This window comes from Lolium rigidum, chromosome 2 (genome assembly GCF_022539505.1).
Source record: "Lolium rigidum isolate FL_2022 chromosome 2, APGP_CSIRO_Lrig_0.1, whole genome shotgun sequence".
Taxonomy (NCBI): domain Eukaryota; kingdom Viridiplantae; phylum Streptophyta; class Magnoliopsida; order Poales; family Poaceae; genus Lolium; species Lolium rigidum.
The window spans coordinates 97,576,488-97,590,800 of NC_061509.1; positions in this window are offsets into that span (position 1 = coordinate 97,576,488).

The window sequence follows — 14,313 nt, forward strand, 5'->3', positions numbered from 1 at the left end:
GCGTATTATTAACGGCAACCTTTGTCTTCGGGAGAGCTCTAGGACCATTGCTGAATCAATCCGGAGGCTGGAGCTGATACTTCTGCAGGACAGGCTCCTGCTCCGTTTTCCCGCAGCAACTATTCCTCAAAAAAGTTGAGATGCAGAGCCAGCCGATTTCAACCAAATCGGCTTCCTGTAGCAAAGGGTCCTCCAGGGCAAGCTGCCCCCCAAGCCTCAGTTAAGGCGAGAAAAGTGGTGAGTCAGCCAAATGTGCCACCATCGGCCTCCACGTCATAATGCAGAGCCAGCCGATTTCAACAAAATCGGCTCCCCAGAGCAGAGAATCTTCAGGGTGAGCTGCCCCCCGAGCTTCTTCAGTCCACTTCTTGCGCCTTGCTGGTCAGATCGGCTCCTTTCCTTTTGGCGGATTTGATGCAACCCATCCTTAACCTGATCCGCACGTCCATGCTGCTCTTGGCATTGGTCGGGGTCATGATCCCTCAAACTTGCCCCGCGCTGATATTGCGGACTCGAATACTTGCAAAAAGAATTTGGAGGTTCTTGAAGAGAGGATCTGAGCCACCAAACCATTTCATTGAGGAGTTCTTCCAGTAGAGTCTCTCTTCGTGACCCACTTCCTGTTCCATTGAGCCTCTGCTTATAACAGTTGTACCTCTTGAGTCGATGGCCATGCATCAGCTTTATATCCTTAAGTCGATGTCTGCGTATCGGCTGTGCTTAAAAAATTTCCAATTTTTTACGGCCGATTTATGTATCGGCCCCCATACTTCAATACCCATCATCAAAGAATATCTTGGGCTGCTGGGCATTTGAAAGACACTTCCCCTCTGTATCCTCGTGTTGTATCCACCTAGGTGCCCCCCGAGCCGATTCTTTCAAGGGATTTGATGGTATCGGCTCTTCAGGTATTCCCTGTTGGATCAAATGCTGAACCCAGGCAGAATGGATGGTGAGGATAATTTTGGCCGATTGCTGGAATCGGCCTCCATGTTGCCTGCTCGATGAAGGTTTTGCAATGTCCCTCCATAAATCCTTGGGGCCGATCACCTGGATCGGCATCGCCACGTTTATCCATCGATGTTGCTCTTGTTACACGGTCAGGCCAGTGGATAAGACCAACCTAGCCCCATCCTGTGTCACGTTGATGTGCTCGCAGTCGTCGAAATTGGGTGCCTCGTGTAATCCTGGAGCACCAAACTCCGTTGGAAGGACGAGCACCATGTTTGTGCCAGCCGATGTCTCATCATCGGCTTTCCTTTGCTTGGGGCGCCACTCCATTTTTCGTGGTCGACCCTCTTCATCCAGGGTTCGCTGGATCTTTGCGGCCAGATCAGGCCGCGCCTTCCTCAACGTGTGCAGGTATAACCTTTCAGCTTCCTCCAACCCACGTAGTCGCTGAACCCTTCGCTTTTGGGAACGGCTGAGTCCATCAGGGCACCACCTTGGCCGGTGGTACCTGCCTTCTTCTTCTTCTCCCTCGTCTTCCAAATCCTCAAGATCTTCCATCCGAGGGGACTCAGCGCGTTTGCTTCGAGGCGGGAGAGGCCCTAGACGCTTGAACACGGACACGTTAGCCGCATCCTTCTTCTTTTGTTTGCATTCGGGCGCTTGCCGATTGTTGGCAATCGGCTCATTCCCGAATCCCAGCGAGTAGTCCGAAGAAGGGACAGTCCAGTGCCTCATCTTCGTCGTCTTGCTCCCTCGATTCTTCCTTGGCACGGCGCTCGTACCCCTCCTCATCGCGATCATGCCGACGATGTCTCCTGGCTTCTCTAGCCAGATGATCTCTTTCATCATCATCGCTGGATCATCGGCGTTGGTCATACTGACTCACATACTTGTTGAGGAGGTGATCAGAGAGAGGTCGCTGATATCTTATGTTCTTCACTTCTCCCTCTGTGACGTAGCGCTTGCCATCGTGACGGAGCCGATCGCGTGGAGCGGCCTCCTCCGTGTCCTTGCTACGAGAGCAGCTGCCCTCGTCGCCATCCTTGCCAGAGTGGTGTCCAAGTCCTACCATGTTGATGCTGAACGAGGATCCTGGCTGGCAACCTTCAGGGTAAGTGCATTCCACCATGTTAACGGCGGGGAAGGGGTGGTTGTCGACCTTCATGGCGTACCGGTTGAAAATCGGACGTCCTTGTTCTATCGCCATTTGGATCTGCCGACGCCACACCCTGCGGTCGTTGGTGGCATGGGAGACCGAGTTATGCCATTTGCAGTATGGCTTTCCGTTCAGCTCCTGCACCGTGGGGATCTTGTGGCCTTCGGGTACCTTTAGCTGCTTCTCCTTGAGTAAGAGGTCGAAAATCTGCTCAGCTTTGGTCACGTCGAAGTCGAACCCTTTTGGAGGGCCTCGTGGCTTAACCCACTTACAGGACACGGGGCTTGCCGCCCGAGTCCATTCAGCCACTGCTACCTCTTGATCTCCCGCAGCACCTTCATCCTCATCTGCCCTCAACCGGGGCCACCGCACGCTTGAATTTGTCCTCGGTAAACATCTGGGTGGCGCTGTTCATATGCCGACAGCCTTTGCACCATGTGCGCCAATGAAGGGTAGTCTGCTTGGGAGGCCACGTCCTTGATCGATGATGAGAGACCCACCACCGCCAACTCGACTGCTTCTTTCTCACTTACGTGAACCGAATAGCATCGGTTCCTAACGGTCCTGAAGCGCTGGACGTATTCTGCCACTGTTTCCCCGCGCTCGTCGTACTTGTGCTAGATCGGCAATGCCAGCCTCGGAAGCCTCTGAGTGATACTGCTCATGGAACTCGCTCTTCCAACCGCTTCCAAGTCCGGATTGAGTTCGGTGGCAGCGATGTGTACCACCCGAAAGCCGATCCTGTGAGGGACTGTGCGAAGAACCTCACACGCAGCTCGTCTGATGCTGAGATCGTGCCCAGCTGTGCCAAATATCGGCTCACGTGCTCGATGGAGCTGGAACCATCTGATCCATTAAACTTGGTGAAATCAGGGAGCCGATATTTGGGTGGTAGTGGGATCAATTCGTACTCATTAGGGTACGGCTTGGAATAGCCGATTGTCCTTCTTTTCGGCATCATGCCGAACTGATCTTTCAGGATCGTACAAATCTGATCCGCGGTGATGGCTGCAGGCGTCGAACTCTGAAGATTCGCCGGAGTGGCACACTTAGCCAGCCATGCTTGCTTTTCCAGCTCTGAGCCAACTACAGGAGCTGAGCTCTGGAGGTTTGTCGGAGTGGCATACTTAGCTAGCCACGTCTGCTTCTCAATATCTGCTCCCGACGCTCCTCCTGCCTCGTTCCGAAGTCCCCGTTGTTGCAGCCTCGGTTCGAGAGTGCCCGATTCATTGCGGTCCGGCATGTATGCGCACGTGTATCCGTGCGGGATCTCCTTGGGCGCCTCATGTAGGAATTGGTAGTCGCTAGGGTCACCACCAATCTTGTAGACGACGTATGCCGATGAGTTCGACACTTCTGGTGCTGCCAACGCAAACGGCAGCGGTGGACGGGACTCGGAGTGGCATCTCTCCTTGGTACGTCCCGGAGCCGGTCCCGACGGAGAGTACCGATGGCTCATGATTTCCGGATCACGCGAAGAGCGACACGCTCCAAAGTGTTCACCAGGCTCTCAGAGTAGCGGTGCAGCGAATGAGCCACCATGAAGTTGATCTCCTGACGCAGCGACCTGGTGCGTTCTTCTGACGGGGTGGACAGGTCCACTCCATCAAGCGCGCCTTCAGGTGAGAACCCTTTCCACCTGATGCCATGGGAACGGGTTCTGTGGAAAGAGCCGATGAGGTCGGCTTCGAGGACTGCCTTGATCTCGTCATGCTTCTTCTTGAGCTCGTCAGTCAGATCCTCGTACTTGACCGGAGTGCCTTCCGCCATCTCAGATGTAGATGGCGATGCGGTTGATGTCGAAGATTGTCCCACCGGGCGTGCCAGAATGTGTTGCGGTCAGAAACCCACTGGCGGGCAGCGACGGGCAACACCGTAAAGCCGGGAACAACTCAAGGCTGCGGCTGGCCTTGGTCCCTCTGAGCGACGGCCCGCAAAGCCTTCTGCGCACACGTCCGATGCTGATGCAAGGGCGTGCCACCTGACCTATACCCGGTCGGGAAGGTGTTGGATGATGCCTCGCTTAGTTTCCTGCATGGCATACACGTAAACATTAAATACGAGCCTCGATCGGCTCTCGGGTTATCCCGTGAATCGGCTCAAAGAGCCGATCCACCCATGATTCGTACAAGGTGTACGAATATATGGTGGTCCCGCTTGATCAAGATAAAGCTGAAGCGATCTACGACGATTTAGGGTTTTCACCGCATAATCGGATCATCCTACTCACGATTGGGCCTCGCGCTCGCGTACGGTGATCGTAAGCCGATCCTAGACAGGGCCTAAAAACCAATACGAGGTTGATCCTCGGAACATCCTGTCTAGGACTAGCAAACTACACCCTACACGCCGCTGGATCCTCCAACCCTTTGTAAGGCCTAACTATTGCAGATATTAAACTAATCCTTGAAGAACAAGGAGCAACCGTAATGGATCGGATCTACTAAACGATGATCAAGCGGGGTGCCGCCCCTACACCTAAGATAGGTGTAAGGGCGGCTAGATGTATAAGGGTTGCACTACGACAGCATATGATACGAAGAACAATGCTAACCCTAACACATCTAAGATAACTACGTTGCTCGCCATCAAAAAGGCTTCAGCACGAGCAACGCATGAACAACGTAATAAGCTTGTGCTGCCTAGATCGCAAGATGCGATCTAGGCAGCATGGTGCTTACCAGGAGAAACCCTCGAGATGAAGGAGTTGGCGATGCGCCGAGATTGATTTGTGTTGAACGTTGGTTGTTGTTTATTTCATAAACCCTAGATACATATTTATAGTCCGGGGACTTTCTAACGTGGGAATAATCCCAACCGTGCACGAGGCAAACTCTAACTAACCGACACGTAATCTACTATGTTACAGATACAAGGGCAAACTAGCCCAAACTTTACATATAAGGCCGATTCACGTATTTCTTCCGTATATAATCTTCAAGCCCATCTTCAATCGCGGCCCACCTCTGATCCGGTCAAATTCTGGTGATAACAGATTGACAACCTCACTGTTTCGTTGGGGCAAAGTATTTTGGTTGTGTTGTGCAGGTTCCACGTTGGCGCCGGAATCTCTGGTGTTGCGCCGCACTACATCCCGCCGCCATCAACCTTCAACGTGCTTCTTGACTCCTACTGGTTCGATTAAACCTTGGTTTCTTATCGAGGGAAACTTGCCGCTGTGCGCATCACACCTTCCTCTTGGGGTTCCCAACGGACGTGTCAACTACACGCATCAAGCAAATTTCTCGGCGCCGTTGCCGGGGAGATCAAGACACGCCGCAAGGGGAGTCTCCACTTCCCAATCTCTTTACTTTGTTTTTGTCTTGCTTTATTTTATTTACTACTTTGTTTGCTGCATTATATTAAAACACAAAAAAATTAGTTGCTAGCTTTACTTTATTTACTATCTTGTTTGCTATATCAAAAACACAAAAAAAATTAGTTACTTGCACTTACTTTATCTAGTTTGCTTTATTTACTACTGCTAAAAATGAGTAATCCTGAAGTTGAAGTTCGTTCATTTAAGCAACAAGGGGGAGAATGTTTAAAAGATGCTTGGTATAGAATTAGTGATGCCCATAATAGGTGCACTAAGAAACACTCCACCACTATCCTACTCAGGAATTTTTATGTTGGTATCTCTAGCTGGAATAGATATGTTCTTGATTGTCTCGCGGGAGGTAACTTCCTAGGCGCCCCCGCTTTAGAAGCTAGTTGCATTATTGAGAGTTTATTTGGAACACCACCTGTTAATGAAACTAAAACTGAAACCTCTCTTGAGGATGTTATGAAAAAATTGGAAACCATAGAGAAAAGTTTTCCGAGTGTTGAAACTAAGTTGGAGATGTTACTTGATAAAACTGATGAACTTGATAAATCCTTAGGAGGAATTGATGAAAGAATTAGTGTCCTAGGAACTTGTGTTGTCCATGATGATCAAATCAATAGGATTGGTGAACTTGAAAAAGCTATGGGAACCTTGGGTTCAACCTTTTCATCTATAAAGTTTAGAGAAAAACTTATGTGGGTAAGGAGCAAAAGTTCATGTATGCCTCTAAAGTGCCTAAACCAAAGAAATATTATTATAGGCCTAAAATTGATAAAGCCCTTAGTACCACTACAGATGGGGGAGCTTATGATATCAATGCTCCATCTCTTGATAACACTTGATATACACTTTCTGCGCCTAGCTGAAAGGCGTTAAAGAAAAGCGCTTATGGGAGACAACCCATGTTTTTACTACAGTATTTTTGTTTTATATTTGAGTCTTGGAAGTTGTTTACTACTGTAGCAACCTCTCCTTATCTTAGTTTTTTGTTTTGTTGTGCCAAGTAAAGTCTTTGATAGTAAAGTGAATACTAGATTTGGATTACCGCGCAGAAACAGATTTCTTTGCTGTCACGAATCTGGGTCTAATTCTCTGTAGGTAACTCAGAAAATTAAGCCAATTTACGTGAGTGATCCTCAGATATGTACGCAACTTTCATTCAATTTGGGCATTTTCATTTGAGCAAGTCTGGTGCCTCAATAAAATCCATCTTTACGGACTGTTCTGTTTTGACAGATTCTGCCTTTTATTTCGCATTGCCTCTTTTGCTATGTTGGATGAATTTCTTTGATCCATTAATGTCCAGTAGCTTTATGCAATGTCCAGGTCCAGTAGTGTTAAGAATGATTGTGTCACCTCTGAACATGTTAATTTTTATTGTCCACTAACCCTCTAATGAGTTGTTTCGAGTTTGGTGTGGAGGAAGTTTTCAAGGATCAAGAGAGGAGTATGATACAATATGATCAAGGAGAGTGAAAGCTCTAAGCTTGGGGATGCCCCGGTGGTTCACCCCTGCATATTCTAAGAAGACTCAAGAGTCTAAGCTTGGGGATGCCCAAGGCATCCCCTTCTTCATCGACAACATTATCGAGTTCCTCCCCTGAAACTATATTTTTATTCCGTCACATCTTATGCACTTTGCTTGGAGCGTCGGTTTGTTTTTGTTTTTGTTTTGTTTGAATAAAATGGATCCTAGCATTCACTGTATGGGAGAGAGACACGCTCCGCTGTAGCATATGGATAAGTATGTCCTTAGGCTTTACTCATAGTATTCATGGCGAAGTTTCTTCTTCGTTAAATTGTTATATGGTTGGAATTGGAAAATGCTACATGTAGTAATTCTAAAATGTCTTGGATAATTTGATACTTGGAAATTGTTGTGCTCATGTTTAAGCTCTTGCATCATATACTTTGCACCCATTAATGAAGAAACACCTAGAGCTTGCTAATTTGGTTTGCATATTTGGTTTCTCTAAAGTCTAGATAATATCTAGTATTGAGTTTTGAACAACAAGGAAGACGGTGTAGAGTCTTATAATGTTTACAATATGTCTTTTATGTGAGTTTTTCTCGCACCGTTCATCCTTGTGTTTGTTTCAAATAACCTTGCTAGCCTAAACCTTGTATCGAGAGGGAATACTTCTCATGCATCCAAAATCCTTGAGCCAACCACTATGCCATTTGTGTCCACCATACCTACCTACTACATGGTATTTCTCCGCCATTCCAAAGTAAATTGCTTGAGTGCTACCTTTAAAATTCCATCATTCGCCTTTACAATATATAGCTCATGGGACAAATAGCTTAAAAACTATTGTGGTATTGAATATGTACTTATGCACTTTATCTCTTATTAAGTTGCTTGTTGTGCGATAACCATGTTTCGGGGACGCCATCAACTATTCTTTGTTGAATATCATGTGAGTTGCTATGCATGTCCGTCTTGTCCGAAGTAAGAGAGATCTACCACCTTAATGGTTGGAGCATGCATATTGTTAGAGAAGAACATTGGGCCGCTAACTAAAGCCATGATTCATGGTGGAAGTTTCAGTTTTGGACATATATCCTCAATCTCATATGAGAATAATAATTGTTGCCACATGCTTATGCATTAAAGAGGAGTCCATTATCTCGTTGTCCATGTTGTCCCGGTATGGATGTCTAAGTTGAGAATAATCAAAAGCGAGAAATCCAAAATGCGAGCTTTCTCCTTAGACCTTTGTACAAGCGGCATGGAGGTACCCCATTGTGACACTTGGTTAAAACATGTGTATTGCGATGATCCGGTAGTCCAAGCTAATTAGGACAAGGTGCGGGCACTATTAGTATACTATGCATGAGGCTTGCAACTTGTAAGATATAATTTACATAACTCATATGCTTTATTATTACCGTTGACAAAATTGTTTCATGTTTTCAAAATAAAAGCTCTAGCACAAATATAGCAATCGATGCTTTCCTCATTGAAGGATCATTCTTTTTACTTTTATGTTGAGTCAGTTCACCTATTTCTCTCCACCTCAAGAAGCAAACACTTGTGTGAACTGTGCATTGATTCCTACATACTTGCATATTGCACTTGTTATATTACTCTATGTTGACAATTATCCATGAGATACACATGTTACAAGTTGAAATCAACCGCTGAAACTTAATCTTCCTTTGTGTTGCGTCAATACCTTTACTTTGATTTATTGCTTTATGAGTTAACTCTTATGCAAGACTTATTGATGCTTGTCTTGAAGTACTATTCATGAAAAGTCTTTGCTTTATGATTCACTTGTTTACTCATGTCATTACCATTGTTTTGATCGCTGCATTCATTACATATGTTTACAAATAGTATGATCAAGGTTATGATGGCATGTCACTTCAGAAATTATCTTTGTTATCGTTTTACCTCGCTCGGGACGAGCGAGAACTAAGCTTGGGGATGCTGATACGTCTCCGACGTATCGATAATTTCTTATGTTCCATGCCACATTATTGATGATATCTACATGTTTTATGCACACTTTATGTCATATTCGTGCATTTTCCGGAACTAACCTATTAACAAGATGCCGAAGAGCCAGCTTGTCGTTTTCCGCTGTTTTTGGTTTCAGAAATCCTAGTAACGAAATATTCTCGGAATTGGACGAAATCAACGCCCGGGGTCCTATTTTGCCACGAAGCTTCCGAGAAGACCGAAGGGGAGTCGAAGTGGGGCCACGAGGCGCCGCCACACTAGGGCGGCGCGGCCCAGTGCCCCGGCCGCGCCGACCTATGGTGTGGGGCCCTCGTGTGGCCCCCCGCGTTGCCCTTCCGCCTACTTAAAGCCTCCGTCGCGAAACCCCCGCACCGAGAGCCACGATACGGAAAACCTTACCGAGACGCCGCCGCCGCCAATCCCATCTCGGGGATTCCGGAGATCTCCTCCGGCACCCTGCCGGAGAGGGGATTCATCTCCCGGAGGACTCTTCACCGCCATGGTCGCCTCCGGAGTGATGAGTGAGTAGTTCACCCCTGGACTATGGGTCCATAGCAGTAGCTAGATGGTTGTCTTCTCCTCATTGTGCTTCATTGTTGGATCTTGTGAGCTGCCTAACATGATCAAGATCATCTATCCGTAATGCTATATGTTGTGTTTGTCGGGATCCGATGGATAGAGAATACTATGTTATGTTAATTATCAAGTTATTACCTATGTGTTGTTTATGATCTTGCATGCTCTCCGTTATTAGTAGAGGCTCTGGCCAAGTTTTTGCTCTTAACTCCAAGAGGGAGTATTTATGCTCGATAGTGGGTTCATGTCTTCGTGAATCTGGGGGAGTGACAGAAACCCCTAAGGTTATGGATGTGCTGTTGCCACTAGGGATAAAACATTGATGCTATGTCCGAGGATGTAGTTATTGATTACATTACGCACCATACTTAATGCAATTGTCTCGTTGTTTTGCAACTTAATACCGGAAGGGGTTCGGATGATAACCTCGAAGGTGGACTTTTTAGGCATAGATGCATGCCGGATAGCGGTCTATGTACTTTGTCGTAATGCCCAATTAAATCTCACTATATTTATCATGACATGTATGTGCATTGTTATGCCCTCTCTATTTGTCAATTGCCCGATCGTAATTTGTTCACCCAAGATGCTTTTATCTTATGGGAGAGACACCTCTAGTGAACTGTGGACCCCGGTCCATTCTTTTATACTCGAAATACAAATCTGTCTGCAATACTTGTTTTACTCGTTTTCTTGCAAACAATCATCTTCCACACAATACGGTTAATCCTTTGTTACAGACAAGCCGGTGAGATTGACAACCTCACTCGTTTCGTTGGAGCAAAGTATTTTGGTTGTGTTGTGCAGGTTCCACGTTGGCGCCGGAATCTCCGGTGTTGCGCCGCACTACATCCCGCCGCCATCAACCTTCAACGTGCTTCTTGACTCCTACTGGTTCGATTAAACCTTGGTTTCTTACTGAGGGAAACTTGCCGCTGTGCGCATCACACCTTCCTCTTGGGGTTCCCAACGGACGTGTCAACTACACGCATCACCCCCGTTGGTATATCGATGCAGGAGAGATAGCAGGATCTCAGAGTTTAAGGCTGTGGTTAGATTTATCTTAATTACTTTCTTGTAGTTGCGGATGCTTGCAAGGGGTATAATCACAAGTATGTATTAGTCCTAGGAAGGGCGGTACATTAGCATAGGTTCACCCACACAACACTTATCAAAACAATGAAGATTAATTAGCCGTATGTAGCGAAAGCACTAGACTAAAATCCCGTGTGTCCTCGAGAACGTTTGGTTATTATAAGTAAACAAACCGGCTTGTCCTTTGTGCTAAAAAGGATTGGGCCACTCGCTGCAATTATTACTCTCGCACTTTACTTACTCGTACTTTATTCATCTGTTACATCAAAACCCCCGAATACTTGTCTGTGAGCATTTACAGTGAATCCTTCATCGAAACTGCTTGTCAACACCTTCTGCTCCTCGTTGGGATCGACATTCTTACTTATCGAAGATACTACGATACACCCCCTATACTTGTGGGTCATCACCTGCTATCACTCTGCTATCTAGCCTGTAGTACAAATAAACTTGTCATACTACTAGATAATAATTTTGTGTGCCATCTTGTTCTTCAAAAGCTGCATTATTGACTTGTTTCTCTGACTTGGCATGACACTCACATATGGAATGCTGAACATATTGGTTTGCATTCCCTCTTATACAAGTTCACAGGTGATCCCACTATATTCTGTATCTGGTCCATCCTAAGCTCCAGCATTAACTATCCTCTATGTGTTGCTCATTACAGGTTTATATCCCGAAACATCTTGATTTGCATCCCCTTCACTATAAGTTCAGGAGTATTATTTAGTTCACGGCCAATTTGAAGTAATTGCATTTGGCACATGTTGGTTCACATTCCCTCCTCTTTAGCTTTTGCCATCGTAACTTCTATTTTTGGTTTAGATTCCCTGCTCTGTAGATGTAGCCATCATAACTTCATCTTGCTCAGCCGTTGTTACAAAATTTATAACCTCGCTACTATGTTGTTCATGCCAATTTTGTACTCCCCGAACATGTTGGTTTGCATGGGACTCGACAGATAGTAAGTCCGATGTTTCATTCTAACATGCTCGTTATATTGGTTGTTGGTATGCGGCATGCACTCTTTGTTTGCTTATTGTGCGCATTACAATGATCTTGTTATAACGACGAAATGATGAGTTCCAAATTCTTTGGCAAACAATATTGTAGTGCCTTTGCCTTTCCATTGTTGCTGTCTTAACTTGTAATGTCTTTGTTTCAGATATAGGTGCTGCATGGACAACTTAAAAGATTGTCGAATCACTTCATTGTATTGCTAGGTTTAATTACCATTCAATTTCTCTCGGTTCTGTAATATTTTTTCAAAACCTTGCAGCTGATGTAATATTTAGTTAGTTTTTATAGTTCTTTCGCGCATATTTTTATGGTGCTTGTGGTAAGTGACGCTATCCGACGGAAATCATGTGCTGTGTAAATATTCTCAGTATCTAAATCACAAATTCCCATCCCTTAAACGGCCCAATTAAGCGAAATCACATATGTGCCGGCCCGCAAAATCCTAAAGCGCCTATTTTGCCGGTATATAAACAACCACTTAAAGGGCTGGCCCACTTGCTTTAATGTGGACCCCACCCACAAATTGGGTCGGCCCACTTGCTTTAAGGTGGACCCCACCCACTAACTGGCCGGCCCTGCAGCAGAAAAGTGGGCCCACGTGCTTATTGGGCCAGCCCATTTGGTAACTGGGCCGGCCCATTAGCAGGAAACTGGGCCCCACAAGCTTATTGGGCCGGCCCGCTAACTGGTTGGGCCAGGCCACCTGATTTACGGTGGACCCCACATACTAATAGGGCCGACCCGTTAGCACAATAGTGGCCCCCACAAGCTTATTGGGCCGACCCACTAACTTGTTGGGCCAGCCCAATTGGTTTGTTGGTGGACCCCACTTACAAACTGGGCCGGCCCGTTAACACGATAGTGGGCCCCACTTTTATTATTGGGCCGGCCCGCCAACCTGTTGGGCCAGCCCACTTGCGTTATGGTGGACCCCACTTACTAAATGGGCCGGCCCGTTTACACGAAAGTGGGCCCCACCTGCTTATTGGGCCAGCCCACTATCTTGTTGGGCCAGCCCACTTGCTATATGGTGGACCCCACATACTAAATGGACCGGCCCTTTAACAGGAAAGTGGGACCCACCTGTGTTTTTCGGCCCGGCCCACTATCTTGTTGGGCCAGCCCACTTGCTATATGGTGGACCCCACATACTAAATGGGCTGGCCCTTTTACAGGAAACTGGGACCCACCTGTGTTTTTGGCCCGGCCCACTGGCTTGTTGGGCCAGCCCATTTGATCTATGGAGGACACCACGTACTAAATGGGACGGCCCGATAGCAGGAAAGTAGGACCCACATGCTAATTGGGCCGGCCCAATAACTTCTTGGGCCGGCCCACTTGTTTTATGGTGGACCCCACTTGTTAAATGGGTCGGCCCGATAACAGGAAAGTGGGCCCCACATGTCTTGTGGGCCAGCCCTTTTGCCTGTTGACCGGTCAAACGAGTGCATTCGGCCCGACCCACATGCTTAGTGGGCCGGCCCATTTAAGTTTTGACCGACCAACCTTAGAGGTTAGGCCCGGCCCACGTAACTAATGGACCAGCCCAGCTATATAGTTGACCGGTCAAACTAAGTTAGCTAGCCCGGCCCGCAAACTTAATGGGTCGGCCCGCTTAAGACGTGGCAGGCCTCGTGTGGGCCTACCATCTACCACGGGGTTTCAGCCAGTTAACGCCGTTAACTGGCAGTTAACGGCGTCTGCCACGTGTCAGTTTGCATGACGTCAGCAGTCAACGGGCTCCCGAAACACTTCGCAACGGTCCGATTTTCCGTGGCGGAAGAGGCGCCCGAGCGCGACGGACCGAAAAACGTCGTAGGACTTTGCTCGATGCGGTTCGACAACAGAACCCATATCGTCGGGTTAGGCCCATAGGCGACGAAAAATGGCCCTTAGTGGACGATTTTGGGACGTTGTCTATCAGAACTTTTCTTGTAGTGTGAGATCATGTAAATCACTTATGCCAAAAGGGTACTTTGATTACATCAAACGCCACTGCGTAAATGGGTGGTTATAAAGGTGGGATTAAGTATTCGGAAAGTATGAGTTGAGGCATATGGATCAAGAGTGGGATATTGTCCATCCCGATGACGGATAGATATAGTCTGGGCCCTCTCGGTGGAATGTCGTCTAATTAGCTTGCAAGCATATGAATGGTTCATAAGAGATGACATACCGCGGTACGAGTAAAGAGTACTTGTCGGAGACGAGGTTGAACGAGGTATAGATATACCGATTATCAAACCTCGGACAAGTAAAATATCGCGTGACAAAGGGAATCGGTATCGTATGTAAATGGTTCAATCGATCACTAAGTTATCATTGAATATGTGGGAGCCATTATGGATCTCCAGATCCCGCTATTGGTTATTGGTCGGAGAGAAGTCTCAACCATGTCTGCATAGTTCACGAACCGTAGGTGACAAGGTATTAACTTGTCAATGCATACGGATTGTAGACTAGGGTTTAGTTGGATGTAGAGGGCAAGTAGATCTCGAAGGTTTCAGCCGAAAAGTACTCGACGAATATGAAAGCTAGGGTTTGAGAAAACAATGATTCGATCCTTTCTGCGTCCCTCGACTCCCCCTTATATAGGAGGCGGAGCCGAGGGTTTCGTATTATACAAGTTACAGAGTCCGGGTAGGTTTCCAACTCCTCCCGTAAGATTACAAATAATGCTTCCTATTACAACTCTAGCTTTCCTTAACAATATAT